A 27546-nucleotide genomic window follows, 5' to 3' on the forward strand; every position below is an offset into this window, starting at 1 on the left:
AGTTGCTCCACTTACTTTGATATGGTGTTTTGCAAAAAAACATAAATAAAAGCCACACATCTTCAATGTTCTTCTGATATAATTCAAAGTTTCCATTTGTCAAAGATGCTCATGCAATGAGCAAAAGGCCATAGTTCTGAGCATGCACATCATTTTACCAAAATGCAGTAAAACCAATCGTAAGACAAGAGCTTTTACTGCATTTGTCAATGTGAAATGTGTGGGTATTGCACAGGAACAAAAAAGCAGTTAAACATAACTTCTTACCAGAATTTGCTTGTGGATTACATACTACAGTGATTTCAAAGAGGTAAAATCCAGCATCCGGTACGGTCCTTTGCTTTTCAAACTAAAATACAACTGTTTAACTTGTAGTAATAAAAAGTCAACCTCAATGTAAAGCCTCTCAGCTTTCTGATAATTGATGATTGCACATAGCCTACATTCAAAGCTTTCGACATTTAAGTGAATGGCGGACTAAATACCAGAAAATTGGAGTGTGACGTGAATTCTAAAATGTCTTCCATGGCTCCCAAGAGTCCAGAGAGGGCTTCCAGATAAACCATTTTCTTACCTATACAAAACAAAAATGTCAACTAGGACAAACGGAAAAGGAATAATGCAACAATTAAAATGCTGAAATTGTTCTATTTACCTTAATTTAGTGTTTTCCTAAAATTGATGAATAAAAGCCTTCTATGTTCTTCAAGGTTCTCCTAATGGAATGCATTCTTGATAGAAAATCCAAAATGTCCTCAAGATGCAACATTTAGCTGACACCACTATTTTAACGATGGTAGAAACGTCCTACTGTTCTTCTAAAAAGTGCCTGAATCATGCCATGGCCCATACAATACTCAAGTAGTTTACACCCCAAGCTCTATGTATGCACATCATTTCACAACAATGTAGTAAAAGCGAGTCTTTGACAAGAGCTCTTACTGCATTTGTCATTGTAAAATGTGTGGGTATTGCATAGGAACAAAAAGAAGCTGAACATAACTTCTTACCATAATTTACCTGTACATATTACAATGATTTCAAAGAAGTAAATTCCAGAATCCGGTACGGTCCTTTGCTTTTCCATCTAAAATACAACTGTTTAACTTGTAGTAATAAAAATGCATTCTCAATGTAATGCCTCTCAGCTTTGTCACACTTGATGATTGCACATGGCCTACATTCAAAGCTTTTGACATTTAAGTAAATGGCAAACTAAATACCAGAAAATTGGAGTATGACGTAAATTCTAAAATGTCTTCCATGGCTCCCAAGAGTCCAGAAGGGGCTTCCAGATAAACCATTTTCTTAAATATACAAAACAAAAATGTCAGCTAGGACAAATGGAAAAGAAAGAATGCAACAAATGAAATGTTGAAATTGTTCTATTTACCTTCAATTAGTGTTTTCCTAAAATTGATGAATAAAGGCCTTCTTGTTCTTCAAGGTTCTCCTAATGGAAACCATTCTTGATAGAAGGTCCAAAATGTCCTCAAGATGCAACATTTAGCTGATGCTACTTTGTCAACGATGGTAGAAACATAATACCGCTCTACTAAAAAGTGCATGAATCATGCCATGACCCATAGAATACTCAGGTAGTTTACACCCTAAGCGCTGTGTATGCACATTATTTCACAACAATGTAGTAAAATCGAGTCTTTGACAAGAGCTTTTACTGTATTTATCATTGTGAAATTTCTGTGTATGGCACAGGAACAACCAAGCAGTTGAACACAAATTTCTCACCGTAATTGGCCTGAAGAAAACATACTTTAGCTACTGTAATAAAGAAATCATATGGATTAAGGATGGTCTTTCCTTTTTTTTTAACTGAAACACAATAGAATAGTTTGTAGTAATGCAAAATCCTATCTCAATGTAAAGGCTCTTGGCTTTCTGACACTTGATGATTGTAAATTGTCTGCAAATAAAGCTTTGAAAATATGATAGAAAGGTGAAGTAAATGCTTACCATCCATTTGGAGTATTAACCAAATTCGACAATGACTACCATGGATTCCAAGGGTCCAAAAAATGATTCCAAATATGGATTGTTCTGACCTTCAAAGAAAGCAAAACCAAAAATGTATCAATTAGCACAGAGTAGATTAGATCCAAATAATGAAATGAAATAATAAAGTTGCTCCACTTACTTTGATATGGTGTTTTGCAAAAAAACATAAATAAAAGTCACACATCTTCAATGTTCTTCTGATTTAATTTAAAGTTTCCATTTGTCAAAGATGCTCATACAATGAGCAAAAGGCCATAGTTCTGAGCATGCACATCATTTTACCAAAATGCAGTAAAACCAATCGTAAGACAAGAGCTTTTACTGCATTTGTCAATGTGAAATGTGTGGGTATTGCACAGGAACAAAAAAGCAGTTAAACATAACTTCTTACCAGAATTTGCTTGTGAATTACATACTATAGAGAAGTCAAAGAGGTGAAATCCAGCATCCGGTACGGTCCTTTGCTTTTCAAACTAAAATACAACTGTTTAACTTGTAGTAATAAAAATGAAATCTCAATGTAAAGCCTCTCAGCTTTCTGACATTTGATGATTGCACACAGCCTACATTCAAAGCTTTCGACATTTAAGTGAATGGCGGACTAAATACCAGAAAATTGGAGTGTGACGTGAATTCTAAAATGTCTTCCATGGCTCCCAAGAGTCCAGAGAGGGCTTCCAGATAAACCGTTTTCTTACCTATACAAAACAATAATGTCAACTAGGACAAACGGAAAAGGAATAATGCAACAATTAAAATGCTGAAATTGTTCTATTTACCTTAATTTAGTGTTTTCCTAAAATTGATGAATAAAGGCCTTCTATGTTCTTCAAGGTTCTCCTAATGGAATCCATTCTTGATAGAAAATCCAAAATGTCCTCAAGATGCCACATTTAGCTGACACCACTATTTTAACGATGGTAGAAACGTCCTACTGTTCTTCTAAAAAGTGCTTGAATCATGCCATGGCCCATACAATACGCAAGTAGTTTACACCCCAAGCTCTATGTATGCACATCATTTCACAACAATGTAGTAAAAGCGAGTCTTTGACAAGAGCTCTTACTGCATTTGTCATTGTAAAATGTGTGGGTATTGCATAGGAACAAAAAGAAGCTGAACATAACTTCTTACCATAATTTACCTGTACATATTACAATGATTTCAAAGAAGTAAATTCCAGAATCCGGTACGGTCCTTTGCTTTTCCATCTAAAATACAACTGTTTAACTTGTAGTAATAAAAATGCAATCTCAATGTAATGCCTCTCAGCTTTCTGACACTTGATGATTGCACATGGCCTACATTCAAAGCTTTTGATATTTAAGTAAATGGCAAACTAAATACCAGAAAATTGGAGTATGACGTAAATTCTAAAATGTCTTCCATGGCTCCCAAGAGTCCAGAAAGGGCTTCCAGATAAACCATTTTCTTACCTATACAAAACAAAAATGTCAGCTAGGACAAATGGAAAAGAAAGAATGCAACAAATGAAATGTTGAAATTGTTCTATTTACCTTCAATTAATGTTTTCCTAAAATTGATGAATAAAGGCCTTCTTGTTCTTCAAGGTTCTCCTAATGGAAACCATTCTTGATAGAAGGTCCAAAATGTCCTCAAGATGCAACATTTAGCTGATGCTACTTTGTCAACGATGGTAGAAACATAATACCGTTCTACTAAAAAGTTCATGAATCATGCCATGACCCATAGCATACTCAGGTAGTTTACTCCCTAAGCGCTGTGTATGCACATTATTTCACAACAATGTAGTAAAATCGAGTCTTTGACAAGAGCTTTTACTGTATTTATCATTGTGAAATTTATGTGTATGGCACAGGAACAACCAAGCAGTTGAACACAAATTTCTCAACGTAATTGGCCTGAAGAAAACATATTAGCTACTGTAATAAAGAAATCATATGAATTAAGGATGGTCTTTCCTTTTTTTTAACTGAAACACAATAGAATAGTTTGTAATAATGCAAAATCCTATCTCAATGTAAAGGCTCTTGGCTTTCTGACACTTGATGATTGTAAATTGTCTGCGAATAAAGCTTTGAAAATATGATAGAAAGGTGAAATAAATGCTTACCATCCATTTGGAGTATTAACCAAATTCGACAATGTCTACCATGGATTCCAAGGGTCCAAAAAATGATTCCAAATATGGATTGTTCTGACCTTCAAAGAAAGCAAAACCAAAAAATGTATCAATTAGCACAGAGTAGATTAGATCCAAATAATGAAATGAAATAATAAAGTTGCTCCACTTACTTTGATATGGTGTTTTGCAAAAAAACATAAATCAAAGCCACACATCTTCAATGTTCTTCTGATATAATTTAAAGTTTCCATTTGACAAAGATGCTCATGCAATGAGCAAAAGGCCATAGTTCTGAGCATGCACATCATTTTACCAAAATGCAGTAAAACCAATCATAAGACAAGAGCTTTTACTGCATTTGTCAATGTGAAATGTGTGGGTATTGCACAGGAACAAAAAAGCAGTTAAACATAACTTCTTACCAGAATTTGCTTGTGGATTACATACTACAGTGATTTCAAAGTGGTAAAATCCAGCATCCGGTACGGTCCTTTGCTTTTCAAACTAAAATACAACTGTTTAACTTGTAGTAATAAAAATCCAACCTCAATGTAAAGCCTCTCAGCTTTCTGACACTTGATGATTGCACATAGCCTACATTCAAAGCTTTCGACAATTAAGTGAATGGCGGACTAAATACCAGAAAATTGGAGTGTGACGTGAATTCTAAAATGTCTTCCATGGCTCCCAAGAGTCCAGAGAGGGCTTCCAGATAAACCATTTTCTTACCTATACAAAACAAAAATGTCAACTAGGACAAACGGAAAAGGAATAATGCAACAATTAAAATGCTGAAATTGTTCTATTTACCTTAATTTAGTGTTTTCCTAAAATTGATGAATAAAGGCCTTCTATGTTCTTCAAGGTTCTCCTAATGGAATGCATTCTTGATAGAAAATCCAAAATGTCCTCAAGATGCAACATTTAGCTGACACCACTATTTTAACGATGGTAGAAACGTCCTACTGTTCTTCTAAAAAGTGCCTGAATCATGCCATGGCCCATACAATACGCAAGTAGTTTAAATCCCAAGCTCTATGTATGCACATCATTTCACAACAATGTAGTAAAAGCGAGTCTTTGACAAGAGCTCTTACTGCATTTGTCATTGTAAAATGTGTGGGTATTGCATAGGAACAAAAAGAAGCTGAACATAACTTCTTACCATAATTTACCTGTACATATTACAATGATTTCAAAGAAGTAAATTCCAGAATCCGGTACGGTCCTGTGCTTTTCCATCTAAAATACAACTGTTTAACTTGTAGTAATAAAAATGCAATCTCAATGTAATGCCTCTCAGATTTCTGACACTTGATGATTGCACATGGCCTACATTCAAAGCTTTTGACATTTAAGTAAATGGCAAACTAAATACCAGAAAATTGGAGTATGACGTAAATTCTAAAATGTCTTCCATGGCTCCCAAGAGTCCAGAAAGGGCTTCCAGATAAACCATTTTCTTACCTATACAAAACAAAAATGTCAGCTAGGACAAATGGAAAAGAAAGAATGCAACAAATGAAATGTTGAAATTGTTCTATTTACCTTCAATTAGTGTTTTCCTAAAATTGATGAATAAAGGCCTTCTTGCTCTTCAAGGTTCTCCTAAAGGAAACCATTCTTGATAGAAGGTCCAAAATGTCCTCAAGATGCAACATTTAGCTGATGCTACTTTGTCAACGGTGGTAGAAACATAATACCGTTCTACTAAAAAGTGCATGAATCATGCCATGACCCATAGAATACTCAGGTTGTTTACACCCTAAGCGCTGAGTATGCACATTATTTCACAACAATGTAGTAAAATCGAGTCTCTGACAAGAGCTTTTACTGTATTTATCATTGTGAAATTTATGTGTATGGCACAGGAACAACCAAGCAGTTGAACACAAATTTCTCACCGTAATTGGCCTGAAGAAAACATATTAGCTACTGTAATAAAGAAATCATATGAATTAATGATGGTCTTTCCTTTTTTTTAACTGAAACACAATAGAATAGTTTATAGTAATGCAAAATCCTATCTCAATGTAAAGGCTCTTGGCTTTCTGACACTTGATGATTGTAAATTGTCTGCGAATAAAGCTTTGAAAATATGATAGAAAGGTGAAATAAATGCTTACCATCCATTTGGAGTATTAACCAAATTCGACAATGTCTACCATGGATTCCAAGGGTCCAAAAAATGATTCCAAATATGGATTGTTCTGACCTTCAAAGAAAGCAAAACCAAAAAATGTATCAATTAGCACAGAGTAGATTAAATCCAAATAATGAAATGAAATAATAAAGTTGCTCCACTTACTTTGATATGGTGTTTTGCAAAAAAACATAAATAAAAGCCACACATCTTCAATGTTCTTCTGATATAATTTAAAGTTTCCATTTGTCAAAGATGCTCATGCAATGAGCAAAAGGCCATATTTCTGAGCATGCACATCATTTTACCAAAATGCAGTAAAACCAATCATAAGACAAGAGCTTTTACTGCATTTGTCAATGTGAAATGTGTGGGTATTGAACAGGAACAAAAAAGCAGTTAAACATAACTTCTTACCAGAATTTGCTTGTGGATTACATACTACAGTGATTTCAAAGTGGTAAAATTCAGCATCCGGTATGGTCCTTTGCTTTTCAAACTAAAATACAACTGTTTAACTTGTAGTAATAAAAATCCAACCTCAATGTAAAGCCTCTCAGCTTTCTGACACTTGATGATTGCACATAGCCTACATTCAAAGCTTTCGACAATTAAGTGAATGGCGGACTAAATACCAGAAAATTGGAGTGTGACGTGAATTCTAAAATGTCTTCCATGGCTCCCAAGAGTCCAGAGAGGGCTTCCAGATAAACCATTTTCTTACCTATACAAAACAAAAATGTCAACTAGGACAAACGGAAAAGGAATAATGCAACAATTAAAATGCTGAAATTGTTCTATTTACCTTAATTTAGTGTTTTCCTAAAATTGATGAATAAAGGCCTTCTATGTTCTTCAAGGTTCTCCTAATGGAATCCATTCTTGATAGAAAATCCAAAATGTCCTCAAGATGCCACATTTAGCTGACACCACTATTTTAACAATGGTAGAAACGTCCTACTGTTCTTCTAAAAAGTGCCTGAATCATGCCATGGCCCATACAATACGCAAGTAGTTTACACCCCAAGCTCTATGTATGCACATCATTTCACAACAATGTAGTAAAAGCGAGTCTTTGACAAGAGCTCTTACTGCATTTGTCATTGTAAAATGTGTGGGTATTGCATAGGAACAAAAAGAAGCTGAACATAACTTCTTACCATAATTTACCTGTACATATTACAATGATTTCAAAGAAGTAAATTCCAGAATCCGGTACGGTCCTTTGCTTTTCCATCTAAAATACAACTGTTTAACTTGTAGTAATAAAAATGCAATCTCAATGTAATGCCTCTTAGCTTTCTGACACTTGATGATTGCACATGGCCTACATTCAAAACTTTTGATATTTAAGTAAATGGCAAACTAAATACCAGAAAATTGGAGTATGACGTAAATTCTAAAATGTCTTCCATGGCTCCCAAGAGTCCAGAAAGGGCTTCCAGATAAACCATTTTCTTACCTATGCAAAACAAAAATGTCAGCTAGGACAAATGGAAAAGAAAGAATGCAACAAATGAAATGTTGAAATTGTTCTATTTACCTTCAATTAATGTTTTCCTAAAATTGATGAATAAAGGCCTTCTTGTTCTTCAAGGTTCTCCTAATGGAAACCATTCTTGATAGAAGGTCCAAAATGTCCTCAAGATGCAACATTTAGCTGATGCTACTTTGTCAACGATGGTAGAAACATAATACCGTTCTACTAAAAAGTGCATGAATCATGCCATGACCCATAGAATACTCAGGTAGTTTACACCCTAAGCGCTGTGTATGCACATTATTTCACAACAATGTAGTAAAATCGAGTCTTTGACAAGAGCTTTTACTGTATTTATCATTGTGAAATTTATGTGTATGGCACAGGAACAACCAAGCAGTTGAACACAAATTTCTCAACGTAATTGGCCTGAAGAAAACATATTAGCTACTGTAATAAAGAAATCATATGAATTAAGGATGGTCTTTCCTTTTTTTTAACTGAAACACAATAGAATAGTTTGTAATAATGCAAAATCCTATCTCAATGTAAAGGCTCTTGGCTTTCTAACACTTGTTGATTGTAAATTGTCTGCGAATAAAGCTTTGAAAATACGATAGAAAGGTGAAATAAATGCTTACCATCCATTTGGAGTATTAACCAAATTCGACAATGTCTACCATGGATTCCAAGGGTCCAAAAAATGATTCCAAATATGGATTGTTCTGACCTTCAAAGAAAGCAAAACCAAAAAAATGTATCAATTAGCACAGAGTAGATTAGATCCAAATAATGAAATGAAATAATAAAGTTGCTCCACTTACTTTGATATGGTGTTTTGCAAAAAAAATAAATAAAAGCCACACATCTTCAATGTTCTTCTGATATAATTTAAAGTTTCCATTTGACAATGATGCTCATGCAATGAGCAAAAGGCCATAGTTCTGAGCATGCACATCATTTTACCAAAATGCAGTAAAACCAATCATAAGACAAGAGCTTTTACTGCATTTGTCATTGTGAAATGTGTGGGTATTGCACAGGAACAAAAAAGCAGTTAAACATAACTTCTTACCAGAATTTGCTTGTGGATTACATACTACAGTGATTTCAAAGTGGTGAAATCCAGCATCCGGTACGGTCCTTTGCTTTTCAAACTAAAATACAACTGTTTAACTTGTAGTAATAAAAATCCAACCTCAATGTAAAGCCTCTCAGCTTTCTGACACTTGATGATTGCACATAGCCTACATTCAAAGCTTTCGACAATTAAGTGAATGGCGGACTAAATACCAGAAAATTGGAGTGTGACGTGAATTCTAAAATGTCTTCCATGGCTCCCAAGAGTCCAGAGAGGGCTTCCAGATAAACCATTTTCTTACCTATACAAAACAAAAATGTCAACTAGGACAAACGGAAAAGGAATAATGCAACAATTAAAATGCTGAAATTGTTCTATTTACCTTAATTTAGTGTTTTCCTAAAATTGATGAATAAAGGCCTTCTATGTTCTTCAAGGTTCTCCTAATGGAATGCATTCTTGATAGAAAATCCAAAATGTCCTCAAGATGCAACATTTAGCTGACACCACTATTTTAACGATGGTAGAAACGTCCTACTGTTCTTCTAAAAAGTGCCTGAATCATGCCATGGCCCATACAATACGCAAGTAGTTTACACCCCAAGCTCTATGTATGCACATCATTTCACAACAATGTAGTAAAAGCGAGTCTTTGACAAGAGCTCTTACTGCATTTGTCATTGTAAAATGTGTGGGTATTGCATAGGAACAAAAAGAAGCTGAACATAACTTCTTACCATAATTTACCTGTACATATTACAATGATTTCAAAGAAGTAAATTCCAGAATCCGGTACGGTCCTTTGCTTTTCCATCTAAAATACAACTGTTTAACTTGTAGTAATAAAAATGCAATCTCAATGTAATGCCTCTCAGATTTCTGACACTTGATGATTGCACATGGCCTACATTCAAAGCTTTTGACATTTAAGTAAATGGCAAACTAAATACCAGAAAATTGGAGTATGACGTAAATTCTAAAATGTCTTCCATGGCTCCCAAGAGTCCAGAAGGGGCTTCCAGATAAACCATTTTCTTACCTATACAAAACAAAAATGTCAGCTAGGACAAATGGAAAAGAAAGAATGCAACAAATGAAATGTTGAAATTGTTCTATTTACCTTCAATTAGTGTTTTCCTAAAATTGATGAATAAAGGCCTTCTTGTTCTTCAAGGTTCTCCTAATGGAAACCATTCTTGATAGAAGGTCCAAAATGTCCTCAAGATGCAACATTTAGCTGATGCTACTTTGTCAACGATGGTAGAAACATAATACCGCTCTACTAAAAAGTGCATGAATCATGCCATGACCCATAGAATACTCAGGTAGTTTATACCCTAAGCGCTGTGTATGCACATTATTTCACAACAATGTAGTAAAATCGAGTCTTTGACAAGAGCTTTTACTGTGGAACAGGCTGCCACGAGAAGTGGTGAGTTCTCCTTCAATGGAAGTCTTCAAACAGAGGCTGGACAGACATCTGACTGGGATGATTTAGCGAATCCTGCTTTGAGCAGGGGGTTGGACCAGATGGCCCAGGAGGTCCCTTCCAACTCTACAATTCTATGATTCTATGATTCTATGATATCATTGTGAAATTTCTGTGTATGGCACAGGAACAACCAAGCAGTTGAACACAAATTTCTCACCGTAATTGGCCTGAAGAAAACATACTTTAGCTACTGTAATAAAGAAATCATATGGATTAAGGATGGTCTTTCCTTTTTTTTTAACTGAAACACAATAGAATAGTTTGTAGTAATGCAAAATCCTATCTCAATGTAAAGGCTCTTGGCTTTCTGACACTTGATGATTGTAAATTGTCTGCAAATAAAGCTTTGAAAATATGATAGAAAGGTGAAGTAAATGCTTACCATCCATTTGGAGTATTAACCAAATTCGACAATGACTACCATGGATTCCAAGGGTCCAAAAAATGATTCCAAATATGGATTGTTCTGACCTTCAAAGAAAGCAAAACCAAAAATGTATCAATTAGCACAGAGTAGATTAGATCCAAATAATGAAATGAAATAATAAAGTTGCTCCACTTACTTTGATATGGTGTTTTGCAAAAAAACATAAATAAAAGTCACACATCTTCAATGTTCTTCTGATTTAATTTAAAGTTTCCATTTGTCAAAGATGCTCATACAATGAGCAAAAGGCCATAGTTCTGAGCATGCACATCATTTTACCAAAATGCAGTAAAACCAATCGTAAGACAAGAGCTTTTACTGCATTTGTCAATGTGAAATGTGTGGGTATTGCACAGGAACAAAAAAGCAGTTAAACATAACTTCTTACCAGAATTTGCTTGTGAATTACATACTATAGAGAAGTCAAAGAGGTGAAATCCAGCATCCGGTACGGTCCTTTGCTTTTCAAACTAAAATACAACTGTTTAACTTGTAGTAATAAAAATGAAATCTCAATGTAAAGCCTCTCAGCTTTCTGACATTTGATGATTGCACACAGCCTACATTCAAAGCTTTCGACATTTAAGTGAATGGCGGACTAAATACCAGAAAATTGGAGTGTGACGTGAATTCTAAAATGTCTTCCATGGCTCCCAAGAGTCCAGAGAGGGCTTCCAGATAAACCGTTTTCTTACCTATACAAAACAATAATGTCAACTAGGACAAACGGAAAAGGAATAATGCAACAATTAAAATGCTGAAATTGTTCTATTTACCTTAATTTAGTGTTTTCCTAAAATTGATGAATAAAGGCCTTCTATGTTCTTCAAGGTTCTCCTAATGGAATCCATTCTTGATAGAAAATCCAAAATGTCCTCAAGATGCCACATTTAGCTGACACCACTATTTTAACGATGGTAGAAACGTCCTACTGTTCTTCTAAAAAGTGCTTGAATCATGCCATGGCCCATACAATACGCAAGTAGTTTACACCCCAAGCTCTATGTATGCACATCATTTCACAACAATGTAGTAAAAGCGAGTCTTTGACAAGAGCTCTTACTGCATTTGTCATTGTAAAATGTGTGGGTATTGCATAGGAACAAAAAGAAGCTGAACATAACTTCTTACCATAATTTACCTGTACATATTACAATGATTTCAAAGAAGTAAATTCCAGAATCCGGTACGGTCCTTTGCTTTTCCATCTAAAATACAACTGTTTAACTTGTAGTAATAAAAATGCAATCTCAATGTAATGCCTCTCAGCTTTCTGACACTTGATGATTGCACATGGCCTACATTCAAAGCTTTTGATATTTAAGTAAATGGCAAACTAAATACCAGAAAATTGGAGTATGACGTAAATTCTAAAATGTCTTCCATGGCTCCCAAGAGTCCAGAAAGGGCTTCCAGATAAACCATTTTCTTACCTATACAAAACAAAAATGTCAGCTAGGACAAATGGAAAAGAAAGAATGCAACAAATGAAATGTTGAAATTGTTCTATTTACCTTCAATTAATGTTTTCCTAAAATTGATGAATAAAGGCCTTCTTGTTCTTCAAGGTTCTCCTAATGGAAACCATTCTTGATAGAAGGTCCAAAATGTCCTCAAGATGCAACATTTAGCTGATGCTACTTTGTCAACGATGGTAGAAACATAATACCGTTCTACTAAAAAGTTCATGAATCATGCCATGACCCATAGAATACTCAGGTAGTTTACTCCCTAAGCGCTGTGTATGCACATTATTTCACAACAATGTAGTAAAATCGAGTCTTTGACAAGAGCTTTTACTGTATTTATCATTGTGAAATTTATGTGTATGGCACAGGAACAACCAAGCAGTTGAACACAAATTTCTCAACGTAATTGGCCTGAAGAAAACATATTAGCTACTGTAATAAAGAAATCATATGAATTAAGGATGGTCTTTCCTTTTTTTTAACTGAAACACAATAGAATAGTTTGTAATAATGCAAAATCCTATCTCAATGTAAAGGCTCTTGGCTTTCTGACACTTGATGATTGTAAATTGTCTGCGAATAAAGCTTTGAAAATATGATAGAAAGGTGAAATAAATGCTTACCATCCATTTGGAGTATTAACCAAATTCGACAATGTCTACCATGGATTCCAAGGGTCCAAAAAATGATTCCAAATATGGATTGTTCTGACCTTCAAAGAAAGCAAAACCAAAAAATGTATCAATTAGCACAGAGTAGATTAGATCCAAATAATGAAATGAAATAATAAAGTTGCTCCACTTACTTTGATATGGTGTTTTGCAAAAAAACATAAATAAAAGCCACACATCTTCAATGTTCTTCTGATATAATTTAAAGTTTCCATTTGACAAAGATGCTCATGCAATGAGCAAAAGGCCATAGTTCTGAGCATGCACATCATTTTACCAAAATGCAGTAAAACCAATCATAAGACAAGAGCTTTTACTGCATTTGTCAATGTGAAATGTGTGGGTATTGCACAGGAACAAAAAAGCAGTTAAACATAACTTCTTACCAGAATTTGCTTGTGGATTACATACTACAGTGATTTCAAAGTGGTAAAATCCAGCATCCGGTACGGTCCTTTGCTTTTCAAACTAAAATACAACTGTTTAACTTGTAGTAATAAAAATCCAACCTCAATGTAAAGCCTCTCAGCTTTCTGACACTTGATGATTGCACATAGCCTACATTCAAAGCTTTCGACAATTAAGTGAATGGCGGACTAAATACCAGAAAATTGGAGTGTGACGTGAATTCTAAAATGTCTTCCATGGCTCCCAAGAGTCCAGAGAGGGCTTCCAGATAAACCATTTTCTTACCTATACAAAACAAAAATGTCAACTAGGACAAACGGAAAAGGAATAATGCAACAATTAAAATGCTGAAATTGTTCTATTTACCTTAATTTAGTGTTTTCCTAAAATTGATGAATAAAGGCCTTCTATGTTCTTCAAGGTTCTCCTAATGGAATGCATTCTTGATAGAAAATCCAAAATGTCCTCAAGATGCAACATTTAGCTGACACCACTATTTTAACGATGGTAGAAACGTCCTACTGTTCTTCTAAAAAGTGCCTGAATCATGCCATGGCCCATACAATACGCAAGTAGTTTAAATCCCAAGCTCTATGTATGCACATCATTTCACAACAATGTAGTAAAAGCGAGTCTTTGACAAGAGCTCTTACTGCATTTGTCATTGTAAAATGTGTGGGTATTGCATAGGAACAAAAAGAAGCTGAACATAACTTCTTACCATAATTTACCTGTACATATTACAATGATTTCAAAGAAGTAAATTCCAGAATCCGGTACGGTCCTGTGCTTTTCCATCTAAAATACAACTGTTTAACTTGTAGTAATAAAAATGCAATCTCAATGTAATGCCTCTCAGATTTCTGACACTTGATGATTGCACATGGCCTACATTCAAAGCTTTTGACATTTAAGTAAATGGCAAACTAAATACCAGAAAATTGGAGTATGACGTAAATTCTAAAATGTCTTCCATGGCTCCCAAGAGTCCAGAAAGGGCTTCCAGATAAACCATTTTCTTACCTATACAAAACAAAAATGTCAGCTAGGACAAATGGAAAAGAAAGAATGCAACAAATGAAATGTTGAAATTGTTCTATTTACCTTCAATTAGTGTTTTCCTAAAATTGATGAATAAAGGCCTTCTTGCTCTTCAAGGTTCTCCTAAAGGAAACCATTCTTGATAGAAGGTCCAAAATGTCCTCAAGATGCAACATTTAGCTGATGCTACTTTGTCAACGGTGGTAGAAACATAATACCGTTCTACTAAAAAGTGCATGAATCATGCCATGACCCATAGAATACTCAGGTTGTTTACACCCTAAGCGCTGAGTATGCACATTATTTCACAACAATGTAGTAAAATCGAGTCTCTGACAAGAGCTTTTACTGTATTTATCATTGTGAAATTTATGTGTATGGCACAGGAACAACCAAGCAGTTGAACACAAATTTCTCACCGTAATTGGCCTGAAGAAAACATATTAGCTACTGTAATAAAGAAATCATATGAATTAATGATGGTCTTTCCTTTTTTTTAACTGAAACACAATAGAATAGTTTATAGTAATGCAAAATCCTATCTCAATGTAAAGGCTCTTGGCTTTCTGACACTTGATGATTGTAAATTGTCTGCGAATAAAGCTTTGAAAATATGATAGAAAGGTGAAATAAATGCTTACCATCCATTTGGAGTATTAACCAAATTCGACAATGTCTACCATGGATTCCAAGGGTCCAAAAAATGATTCCAAATATGGATTGTTCTGACCTTCAAAGAAAGCAAAACCAAAAAATGTATCAATTAGCACAGAGTAGATTAAATCCAAATAATGAAATGAAATAATAAAGTTGCTCCACTTACTTTGATATGGTGTTTTGCAAAAAAACATAAATAAAAGCCACACATCTTCAATGTTCTTCTGATATAATTTAAAGTTTCCATTTGTCAAAGATGCTCATGCAATGAGCAAAAGGCCATATTTCTGAGCATGCACATCATTTTACCAAAATGCAGTAAAACCAATCATAAGACAAGAGCTTTTACTGCATTTGTCAATGTGAAATGTGTGGGTATTGAACAGGAACAAAAAAGCAGTTAAACATAACTTCTTACCAGAATTTGCTTGTGGATTACATACTACAGTGATTTCAAAGTGGTAAAATTCAGCATCCGGTATGGTCCTTTGCTTTTCAAACTAAAATACAACTGTTTAACTTGTAGTAATAAAAATCCAACCTCAATGTAAAGCCTCTCAGCTTTCTGACACTTGATGATTGCACATAGCCTACATTCAAAGCTTTCGACAATTAAGTGAATGGCGGACTAAATACCAGAAAATTGGAGTGTGACGTGAATTCTAAAATGTCTTCCATGGCTCCCAAGAGTCCAGAGAGGGCTTCCAGATAAACCATTTTCTTACCTATACAAAACAAAAATGTCAACTAGGACAAACGGAAAAGGAATAATGCAACAATTAAAATGCTGAAATTGTTCTATTTACCTTAATTTAGTGTTTTCCTAAAATTGATGAATAAAGGCCTTCTATGTTCTTCAAGGTTCTCCTAATGGAATCCATTCTTGATAGAAAATCCAAAATGTCCTCAAGATGCCACATTTAGCTGACACCACTATTTTAACAATGGTAGAAACGTCCTACTGTTCTTCTAAAAAGTGCCTGAATCATGCCATGGCCCATACAATACGCAAGTAGTTTACACCCCAAGCTCTATGTATGCACATCATTTCACAACAATGTAGTAAAAGCGAGTCTTTGACAAGAGCTCTTACTGCATTTGTCATTGTAAAATGTGTGGGTATTGCATAGGAACAAAAAGAAGCTGAACATAACTTCTTACCATAATTTACCTGTACATATTACAATGATTTCAAAGAAGTAAATTCCAGAATCCGGTACGGTCCTTTGCTTTTCCATCTAAAATACAACTGTTTAACTTGTAGTAATAAAAATGCAATCTCAATGTAATGCCTCTTAGCTTTCTGACACTTGATGATTGCACATGGCCTACATTCAAAGCTTTTGATATTTAAGTAAATGGCAAACTAAATACCAGAAAATTGGAGTATGACGTAAATTCTAAAATGTCTTCCATGGCTCCCAAGAGTCCAGAAAGGGCTTCCAGATAAACCATTTTCTTACCTATGCAAAACAAAAATGTCAGCTAGGACAAATGGAAAAGAAAGAATGCAACAAATGAAATGTTGAAATTGTTCTATTTACCTTCAATTAATGTTTTCCTAAAATTGATGAATAAAGGCCTTCTTGTTCTTCAAGGTTCTCCTAATGGAAACCATTCTTGATAGAAGGTCCAAAATGTCCTCAAGATGCAACATTTAGCTGATGCTACTTTGTCAACGATGGTAGAAACATAATACCGTTCTACTAAAAAGTGCATGAATCATGCCATGACCCATAGAATACTCAGGTAGTTTACACCCTAAGCGCTGTGTATGCACATTATTTCACAACAATGTAGTAAAATCGAGTCTTTGACAAGAGCTTTTACTGTATTTATCATTGTGAAATTTATGTGTATGGCACAGGAACAACCAAGCAGTTGAACACAAATTTCTCAACGTAATTGGCCTGAAGAAAACATATTAGCTACTGTAATAAAGAAATCATATGAATTAAGGATGGTCTTTCCTTTTTTTTAACTGAAACACAATAGAATAGTTTGTAATAATGCAAAATCCTATCTCAATGTAAAGGCTCTTGGCTTTCTAACACTTGTTGATTGTAAATTGTCTGCGAATAAAGCTTTGAAAATACGATAGAAAGGTGAAATAAATGCTTACCATCCATTTGGAGTATTAACCAAATTCGACAATGTCTACCATGGATTCCAAGGGTCCAAAAAATGATTCCAAATATGGATTGTTCTGACCTTCAAAGAAAGCAAAACCAAAAAAATGTATCAATTAGCACAGAGTAGATTAGATCCAAATAATGAAATGAAATAATAAAGTTGCTCCACTTACTTTGATATGGTGTTTTGCAAAAAAAATAAATAAAAGCCACACATCTTCAATGTTCTTCTGATATAATTTAAAGTTTCCATTTGACAATGATGCTCATGCAATGAGCAAAAGGCCATAGTTCTGAGCATGCACATCATTTTACCAAAATGCAGTAAAACCAATCATAAGACAAGAGCTTTTACTGCATTTGTCATTGTGAAATGTGTGGGTATTGCACAGGAACAAAAAAGCAGTTAAACATAACTTCTTACCAGAATTTGCTTGTGGATTACATACTACAGTGATTTCAAAGTGGTGAAATCCAGCATCCGGTACGGTCCTTTGCTTTTCAAACTAAAATACAACTGTTTAACTTGTAGTAATAAAAATCCAACCTCAATGTAAAGCCTCTCAGCTTTCTGACACTTGATGATTGCACATAGCCTACATTCAAAGCTTTCGACAATTAAGTGAATGGCGGACTAAATACCAGAAAATTGGAGTGTGACGTGAATTCTAAAATGTCTTCCATGGCTCCCAAGAGTCCAGAGAGGGCTTCCAGATAAACCATTTTCTTACCTATACAAAACAAAAATGTCAACTAGGACAAACGGAAAAGGAATAATGCAACAATTAAAATGCTGAAATTGTTCTATTTACCTTAATTTAGTGTTTTCCTAAAATTGATGAATAAAGGCCTTCTATGTTCTTCAAGGTTCTCCTAATGGAATGCATTCTTGATAGAAAATCCAAAATGTCCTCAAGATGCAACATTTAGCTGACACCACTATTTTAACGATGGTAGAAACGTCCTACTGTTCTTCTAAAAAGTGCCTGAATCATGCCATGGCCCATACAATACGCAAGTAGTTTACACCCCAAGCTCTATGTATGCACATCATTTCACAACAATGTAGTAAAAGCGAGTCTTTGACAAGAGCTCTTACTGCATTTGTCATTGTAAAATGTGTGGGTATTGCATAGGAACAAAAAGAAGCTGAACATAACTTCTTACCATAATTTACCTGTACATATTACAATGATTTCAAAGAAGTAAATTCCAGAATCCGGTACGGTCCTTTGCTTTTCCATCTAAAATACAACTGTTTAACTTGTAGTAATAAAAATGCAATCTCAATGTAATGCCTCTCAGATTTCTGACACTTGATGATTGCACATGGCCTACATTCAAAGCTTTTGACATTTAAGTAAATGGCAAACTAAATACCAGAAAATTGGAGTATGACGTAAATTCTAAAATGTCTTCCATGGCTCCCAAGAGTCCAGAAGGGGCTTCCAGATAAACCATTTTCTTACCTATACAAAACAAAAATGTCAGCTAGGACAAATGGAAAAGAAAGAATGCAACAAATGAAATGTTGAAATTGTTCTATTTACCTTCAATTAGTGTTTTCCTAAAATTGATGAATAAAGGCCTTCTTGTTCTTCAAGGTTCTCCTAATGGAAACCATTCTTGATAGAAGGTCCAAAATGTCCTCAAGATGCAACATTTAGCTGATGCTACTTTGTCAACGATGGTAGAAACATAATAACGCTCTACTAAAAAGTGCATGAATCATGCCATGACCCATAGAATACTCAGGTAGTTTATACCCTAAGCGCTGTGTATGCACATTATTTCACAACAATGTAGTAAAATCGAGTCTTTGACAAGAGCTTTTACTGTGGAACAGGCTGCCACGAGAAGTGGTGAGTTCTCCTTCAATGGAAGTCTTCAAACAGAGGCTGGACAGACATCTGACTGGGATGATTTAGCGAATCCTGCTTTGAGCAGGGGGTTGGACCAGATGGCCCAGGAGGTCCCTTCCAACTCTACAATTCTATGATTCTATGATTCTATGATATCATTGTGAAATTTCTGTGTATGGCACAGGAACAACCAAGCAGTTGAACACAAATTTCTCACCGTAATTGGCCTGAAGAAAACATACTTTAGCTACTGTAATAAAGAAATCATATGGATTAAGGATGGTCTTTCCTTTTTTTTTAACTGAAACACAATAGAATAGTTTGTAGTAATGCAAAATCCTATCTCAATGTAAAGGCTCTTGGCTTTCTGACACTTGATGATTGTAAATTGTCTGCAAATAAAGCTTTGAAAATATGATAGAAAGGTGAAGTAAATGCTTACCATCCATTTGGAGTATTAACCAAATTCGACAATGACTACCATGGATTCCAAGGGTCCAAAAAATGATTCCAAATATGGATTGTTCTGACCTTCAAAGAAAGCAAAACAAAAAATGTATCAATTAGCACAGAGTAGATTAGATCCTAATAATGAAATGAAATAATAAAGTTGCTCCACTTACTTTGATATGGTGTTTTGCAAAAAAACAAATAAAAGCCACACATCTTCAATGTTCTTCTGATATAATTTAAAGTTTCCATTTGTCAAAGATGCTCATACAATGAGCAAAAGGCCATAGTTCTGAGCATGCACATCATTTTACCAAAATGCAGTAAAACCAATCGTAAGACAAGAGCTTTTACTGCATTTGTCAATGTGAAATGTGTGGGTATTGCACAGGAACAAAAAAGCAGTTAAACATAACTTCTTACCAGAATTTGCTTGTGGATTACATACTACAGAGATTTCAAAGAGGTGAAATCCATCATCCGGTACGGTCCTTTGCTTTTCAAACTAAAATACAACTGTTTAACTTGTAGTAATAAAAATGAAATCTCAATGTAAAGCCTCTCAGCTTTCTGACACTTGATGATTGCACATAGCCTACATTCAAAGCTTTCGACATTTAAGTGAATGGCGGACTAAATACCAGAAAATTGGAGTGTGACATGAATTCTAAAATGTCTTCCATGGCTCCCAAGAGTCCAGAGAGAGCTTCCAGATAAACCATTTTCTTACCTATACAAAACAATAATGTCAACTAGGACAAACGGAAAAGGAATAATGCAACAATTAAAATGCTGAAATTGTTCTGTTTACCTTAATTTAGTGTTTTCCTAAAATTGATGAATATAGGCCTTCTATGTTCTTCAAGGTTCTCCTAATGGAATCCATTCTTGATAGAAAATCCAAAATGTCCTCAAGATGCCACATTTAGCTGACACCACTATTTTAACGATGGTAGAAACGTTCTACTGTTCTTCTAAAAATTGCCTGAATCATGCCATGGCCCATACAATACGCAAGTAGTTTACACCCCAAGCTCTATGTATGCACATCATTTCACAACAATGTAGTAAAAGCGAGTCTTTGACAAGAGCTCTTACTGCATTTGTCATTGTAAAATGTGTGGGTATTGCATAGGAACAAAAAGAAGCTGAACATAACTTCTTACCATAATTTACCTGTACATATTACAATGATTTCAAAGAAGTAAATTCCAGAATCCGGTACGGTCCTTTGCTTTTCCATCTAAAATACAACTGTTTAACTTGTAGTAATAAAAATGCAATCTCAATGTAATGCCTCTCAGCTTTCTGACACTTGATGATTGCACATGGCCTACATTCAAAGCTTTTGATATTTAAGTAAATGGCAAACTAAATACCAGAAAATTGGAGTATGACGTAAATTCTAAAATGTCTTCCATGGCTCCCAAGAGTCTAGAAAGGGCTTCCAGATAAACCATTTTCTTACCTATACAAAACAAAAATGTCAGCTAGGACAAATGGAAAAGAAAGAATGCAACAAATGAAATGTTGAAATTGTTCTATTTACCTTCAATTAATGTTTTCCTAAAATTGATGAATAAAGGCCTTCTTGTTCTTCAAGGTTCTCCTAATGGAAACCATTCTTGATAGAAGGTCCAAAATGTCCTCAAGATGCAACATTTAGCTGATGCTACTTTGTCAAAGATGGTAGAAACATAATACCGTTCTACTAAAAAGTGCATGAATCATGCCATGACCCATAGAATACTCAGGTAGTTTACACCCTAAGCGCTGTGTATGCACATTATTTCACAACAATGTAGTAAAATCGAGTCTTTGACAAGAGCTTTTACTGTATTTATCATTGTGAAATTTATGTGTATGGCACAGGAACAACCAAGCAGTTGAACACAAATTTCTCACCGTAATTGGCCTGAAGAAAACATATTAGCTACTGTAATAAAGAAATCATATGAATTAAGGATGGTCTTTCCTTTTTTTTAACTGAAACACAATAGAATAGTTTGTAATAATGCAAAATCCAAGAGTCAAGAGCAAGCGACACTACTCTGTCCTCCTCCTCCTGGACCTGTCGGCTGCCTTTGACACAGTGGACCATTCCCTATTATTACAGACCCTCTCATCCCTCGGCATCACAGACTTGGCCCTCTCCTGGATCTCATCATACCTAACAGACCGGACATTCAGCGTCTCCCACTCACACACCACCTCCTCACCTCGCCCCCTATCTGTCGGAGTCCCACAAGGTTCAGTCCTAGGGCCCCTGCTGTTCTCTATTTACACCTTTGGCCTGGGACAGCTCATAGAATCTCATGGCTTTCAGTATCATCTTTATGCTGATGACACACAGATCTACATCTCTGGACCAGATATCACCTCCCTACTAACCAGAATCCCTCAATGTCTGTCCACTATTTCATCCTTCTTCTCCACTAGATATCTGAAACTCAACATGGACAAAACAGAATTCATCATCTTTCCCCCATCTCACGTGACCCCCCCTACGAACCTATCAATTACAGTAAATGACTGCCCACTCTCCCCAGTCCCACAAGCTCGCTGCCTCGGAGTAATCCTTGATGCTAATCTCTCCTTCAAACCACATATCCAAACCCTTTCCACTTCCTGCCGACTTCAACTCAAAAATATTTCACGCATCCGTTCATTCCTCACCCAAGAATCTGCAAAAACCCTAGTCCATGCCCTCATCATCTCTCGCCTTGACTACTGCAACCTCATGCTCTGCGGCCTCCCCTCAAACACTCTCGCACCCCTCCAATCTATTCTAAACTCTGCTGCCCGACTAATCCACCTGTCCCCCCGCTATTCCCCAGCTTCTCCCCTCTGTCAATCCCTTCACTGGCTCCCAATTGCCCTGAGACTCCATTACAAAACCCTAACCATGACATACAAAGCCATCCACAACTTGTCTCCTCCATACATCTGTGACCTCGTCTCCCGGTACTTTCCTGCACGCAACCTCCGATCCTCACAAGATATCCTTCTCTACTCCCCTCTTATCTCCTCTTCCCACAATCGCATACAAGATTTCTCTCGCGCATCACCCCTACTCTGGAACTCTCTACCACAACATATCAGACTCTCACCTACCATCGAAACCTTCAAAAAGAGCCTGAAGACCCACCTCTTCCGACAAGCCTATAACCTGCAGTAACCACCGATCGACCAAACCGCTGCACGACCAGCTCTACCCTCGCCTACTGTATTATCACCCATCCCTTGAAGATTGTGAGCCCTCGCGGGCAGGGTCCTCTCTCCTCCTGTACCTGTTATGACTTGTATTGTTTAAGATTATTGTACTTGTTTTTATGTATACCCCCCTCACATGTAAAGCGCCATGGAATAAATGGCGCTATAACAATAAATAATAATAATAATAATCCTATCTCAATGTAAAGGCTCTTGGCTTTCTGACACTTGATGATTGTAAATTGTCTGCGAATAAAGCTTTGAAAATATGATAGAAAGGTGAAATAAATGCTTACCATCCATTTGGAGTATTAAACAAATTCGACAATGTCTACCATGGATTCCAAGGGTCCAAAAAATGATTCCAAATATGGATTGTTCTGACCTTCAAAGAAAGCAAAACCAAAAAATGTATCAATTAGCACAGAGTAGATTAGATCCAAATAATGAAATGAAATAATAAAGTTGCTCCACTTACTTTGATATGGTGTTTTGCAAAAAAACATAAATAAAAGCCACACATCTTCAATGTTCTTCTGATATAATTTAAAGTTTCCATTTGTCAAAGATGCTCATGCAATGAGCAAAAGGCCATAGTTCTGAGCATGCACATCATTTTACCAAAATGCAGTAAAACCAATCGTAAGACAAGAGCTTTTACTGCATTTGTCAATGTGAAATGTGTGGGTATTGCACAGGAACAAAAAAGCAGTTAAACATAACTTCTTACCAGAATTTGCTTGTGGATTACATACTACAGTGATTTCAAAGAGGTAAAATCCAGCATCCGGTACGGTCCTTTGCTTTTCAAACTAAAATACAACTGTTTAACTTGTAGTAATAAAAAGTCAACCTCAATGTAAAGCCTCTCAGCTTTCTGATAATTGATGATTGCACATAGCCTACATTCAAAGCTTTCGACATTTAAGTGAATGGCGGACTAAATACCAGAAAATTGGAGTGTGACGTGAATTCTAAAATGTCTTCCATGGCTCCCAAGAGTCCAGAGAGGGCTTCCAGATAAACCATTTTCTTACCTATACAAAACAATAATGTCAACTAGGACAAACGGAAAAGGAATAATGCAATAATTAAAATGCTGAAATTGTTCTATTTACCTTAATTTAGTGTTTTCCTAAAATTGATGAATAAAGGCCTTCTATGTTCTTCAAGGTTCTCCTAATGGAATCCATTCTTGATAGAAAATCCAAAATGTCCTCAAGATGCCACATTTAGCTGACACCACTATTTTAACGATGGTAGAAACGTCCTACTGTTCTTCTAAAAAGTGCCTGAATCATGCCATGGCCCATACAATACGCAAGTAGTTTACACCCCAAGCTCTATGTATGCACATCATTTCACAACAATGTAGTAAAAGCGAGTCTTTGACAAGAGCTCTTACTGCATTTGTCATTGTAAAATGTGTGGGTATTGCATAGGAACAAAAAGAAGCTGAACATAACTTCTTACCATAATTTACCTGTACATATTACAATGATTTCAAAGAAGTAAATTCCAGAATCCGGTACGGTCCTTTGCTTTTCCATCTAAAATACAACTGTTTAACTTGTAGTAATAAAAATGCAATCTCAATGTAATGCCTCTCAGCTTTCTGACACTTGATGATTGCACATGGCCTACATTCAAAGCTTTTGATATTTAAGTAAATGGCAAACTAAATACCAGAAAATTGGAGTATGACGTAAATTCTAAAATGTCTTCCATGGCTCCCAAGAGTCCAGAAAGGGCTTCCAGATAAACCATTTTCTTACCTATACAAAACAAAAATGTCAGCTAGGACAAATGGAAAAGAAAGAATGCAACAAATGAAATGTTGAAATTGTTCTATTTACCTTCAATTAATGTTTTCCTAAAATTGATGAATAAAGGCCTTCTTGTTCTTCAAGGTTCTCCTAATGGAAACCATTCTTGATAGAAGGTCCAAAATGTCCTCAAGATGCAACATTTAGCTGATGCTACTTTGTCAACGATGGTAGAAACATAATACCGTTCTACTAAAAAGTGCATGAATCATGCCATGACCCATAGAATACTCAGGTAGTTTACACCCTAAGCGCTGTGTATGCACATTATTTCACAACAATGTAGTAAAATCGAGTCTTTGACAAGAGCTTTTACTGTATTTATCATTGTGAAATTTATGTTTATGGCACAGGAACAACCAAGCAGTTGAACACAAATTTCTCAACGTGATTGGCCTGAAGAAAACATATTAGCTACTATAATAAAGAAATCATATGAATTAAGGATGGTCTTTCCTTTTTTTTAACTGAAACACAATAGAATAGTTTGTAATAATGCAAAATCCTATCTCAATGTAAAGGCTCTTGGCTTTCTGACACTTGATGATTGTAAATTGTCTGCGAATAAAGCTTTGAAAATATGATAGAAAGGTGAAATAAATGCTTACCATCCATTTGGAGTATTAACCAAATTCGACAATGTCTACCATGGATTCCAAGGGTCCAAATAATGATTCCAAATATGGATTGTTCTGACCTTCAAAGAAAGCAAAACCAAAAAATGTATCAATTAGCACAGAGTAGATTAGATCCAAATAATGAAATGAAATAATAAAGTTGCTCCACTTACTTTGGTATGGTGTTTTGCAAAAAAACATAAATAAAAGCCACACATCTTCAATGTTCTTCTGATATAATTTAAAGTTTCCATTTGACAAAGATGCTCATGCAATGAGAAAAAGGCCATAGTTCTGAGCATGCACATCATTTTACCAAAATGCAGTAAAACCAATCATAAGACAAGAGCTTTTACTGCATTTGTCAATGTGAAATGTGTGGGTATTGCACAGGAACAAAAAAGCAGTTAAACATAACTTCTTACCAGAATTTGCTTGTGGATTACATACTATAGTGATTTCAAAGTGGTAAAATCCAGCATCCGGTACGGTCCTTTGCTTTTCAAACTAAAATACAACTGTTTAACTTGTAGTAATAAAAATCCAACCTCAATGTAAAGCCTCTCAGCTTTCTGACACTTGATGATTGCACATAGCCTACATTCAAAGCTTTCGACAATTAAGTGAATGGCGGACTAAATACCAGAAAATTGGAGTGTGACGTGAATTCTAAAATGTCTTCCATGGCTCCCAAGAGTCCAGAGAGGGCTTCCAGATAAACCATTTTCTTACCTATACAAAACAAAAATGTCAACTAGGACAAACGGAAAAGGAATAATGCAACAATTAAAATGCTGAAATTGTTCTATTTACCTTAATTTAGTGTTTTCCTAAAATTGATGAATAAAGGCCTTCTATGTTCTTCAAGGTTCTCCTAATGGAATGCATTCTTGATAGAAAATCCAAAATGTCCTCAAGATGCAACATTTAGCTGACACCACTATTTTAACGATGGTAGAAACGTTCTACTGTTCTTCTAAAAAGTGCCTGAATCATGCCATGGCCCATACAATACGCAAGTAGTTTACACCCCAAGCTCTATGTATGCACATCATTTCACAACAATGTAGTAAAAGCGAGTCTTTGACAAGAGCTCTTACTGCATTTGTCATTGTAAAATGTGTGGGTATTGCATAGGAACACAAAGAAGCTGAACATAACTTCTTACCATAATTTACCTGTACATATTACAATGATTTCAAAGAAGTAAATTCCAGAATCCGGTACGGTCCTTTGCTTTTCCATCTAAAATACAACTGTTTAACTTGTAGTAATAAAAATGCAATCTCAATGTAATGCCTCTCAGCTTTCTGACACTTGATGATTGCACATGGCCTACATTCAAAGCTTTTGATATTTAAGTAAATGGCAAACTAAATACCAGAAAATTGGAGTATGATGTAAATTCTAAAATGTCTTCCATGGCTCCCAAGAGTCTAGAAAGGGCTTCCAGATAAACCATTTTCTTACCTATACAAAACAAAAATGTCAGCTAGGACAAATGGAAAAGAAAGAATGCAACAAATGAAATGTTGAAATTGTTCTATTTACCTTCAATTAATGTTTTCCTAAAATTGATGAATAAAGGCCTTCTTGTTCTTCAAGGTTCTCCTAATGGAAACCATTCTTGATAGAAGGTCCAAAATGTCCTCAAGATGCAACATTTAGCTGATGCTACTTTGTCAACGATGGTAGAAACATAATACCGTTCTACTAAAAAGTGCATGAATCATGCCATGACCCATAGAATACTCAGGTAGTTTACACCCTAAGCGCTGTGTATGCACATTATTTCACAACAATGTAGTAAAATTGAGTCTTTGACAAGAGCTTTTACTGTATTTATCATTGTGAAATTTCTGTGTATGGCACAGGAACAACCAAGCAGTTGAACACAAATTTCTCACCGTAATTGGCCTGAAGAAAACATATTAGCTACTGTAATAAAGAAATCATATGAATTAAGGATGGTCTTTCCTTTTTTTTAACTGAAACACAATAGAATAGTTTGTAATAATGCAAAATACTATCTCAATGTAAAGGCTCTTGGCTTTCTGACACTTGATGATTGTAAATTGTCTGCGAATAAAGCTTTGAAAATATGATAGAAAGGTGAAATAAATGCTTACCATCCATTTGGAGTATTAACCAAATTCGACAATGTCTACCATGGATTCCAAGGGTCCAAAAAATGATTCCAAATATGGATTGTTCTGACCTTCAAAGAAAGCAAAACCAAAAAATGTATCAATTAGCACAGAGTAGATTAGATCCAAATAATGAAATGAAATAATAAAGTTGCTCCACTTACTTTGATATGGTGTTTTGCAAAAAACCATAAATAAAAGCCACACATCTTCAATGTTCTTCTGATATAATTCAAAGTTTCTATTTGTCAAAGATGCTCATGCAATGAGCAAAAGGCCATAGTTCTGAGCATGCACATCATTTTAC

This window comes from Dendrobates tinctorius, unplaced genomic scaffold, assembly GCF_039654945.1.
Source record: "Dendrobates tinctorius isolate UK_male_01 unplaced genomic scaffold, ASM3965494v1 ptg000199l, whole genome shotgun sequence".
NCBI lineage: Eukaryota > Metazoa > Chordata > Amphibia > Anura > Dendrobatidae > Dendrobates > Dendrobates tinctorius.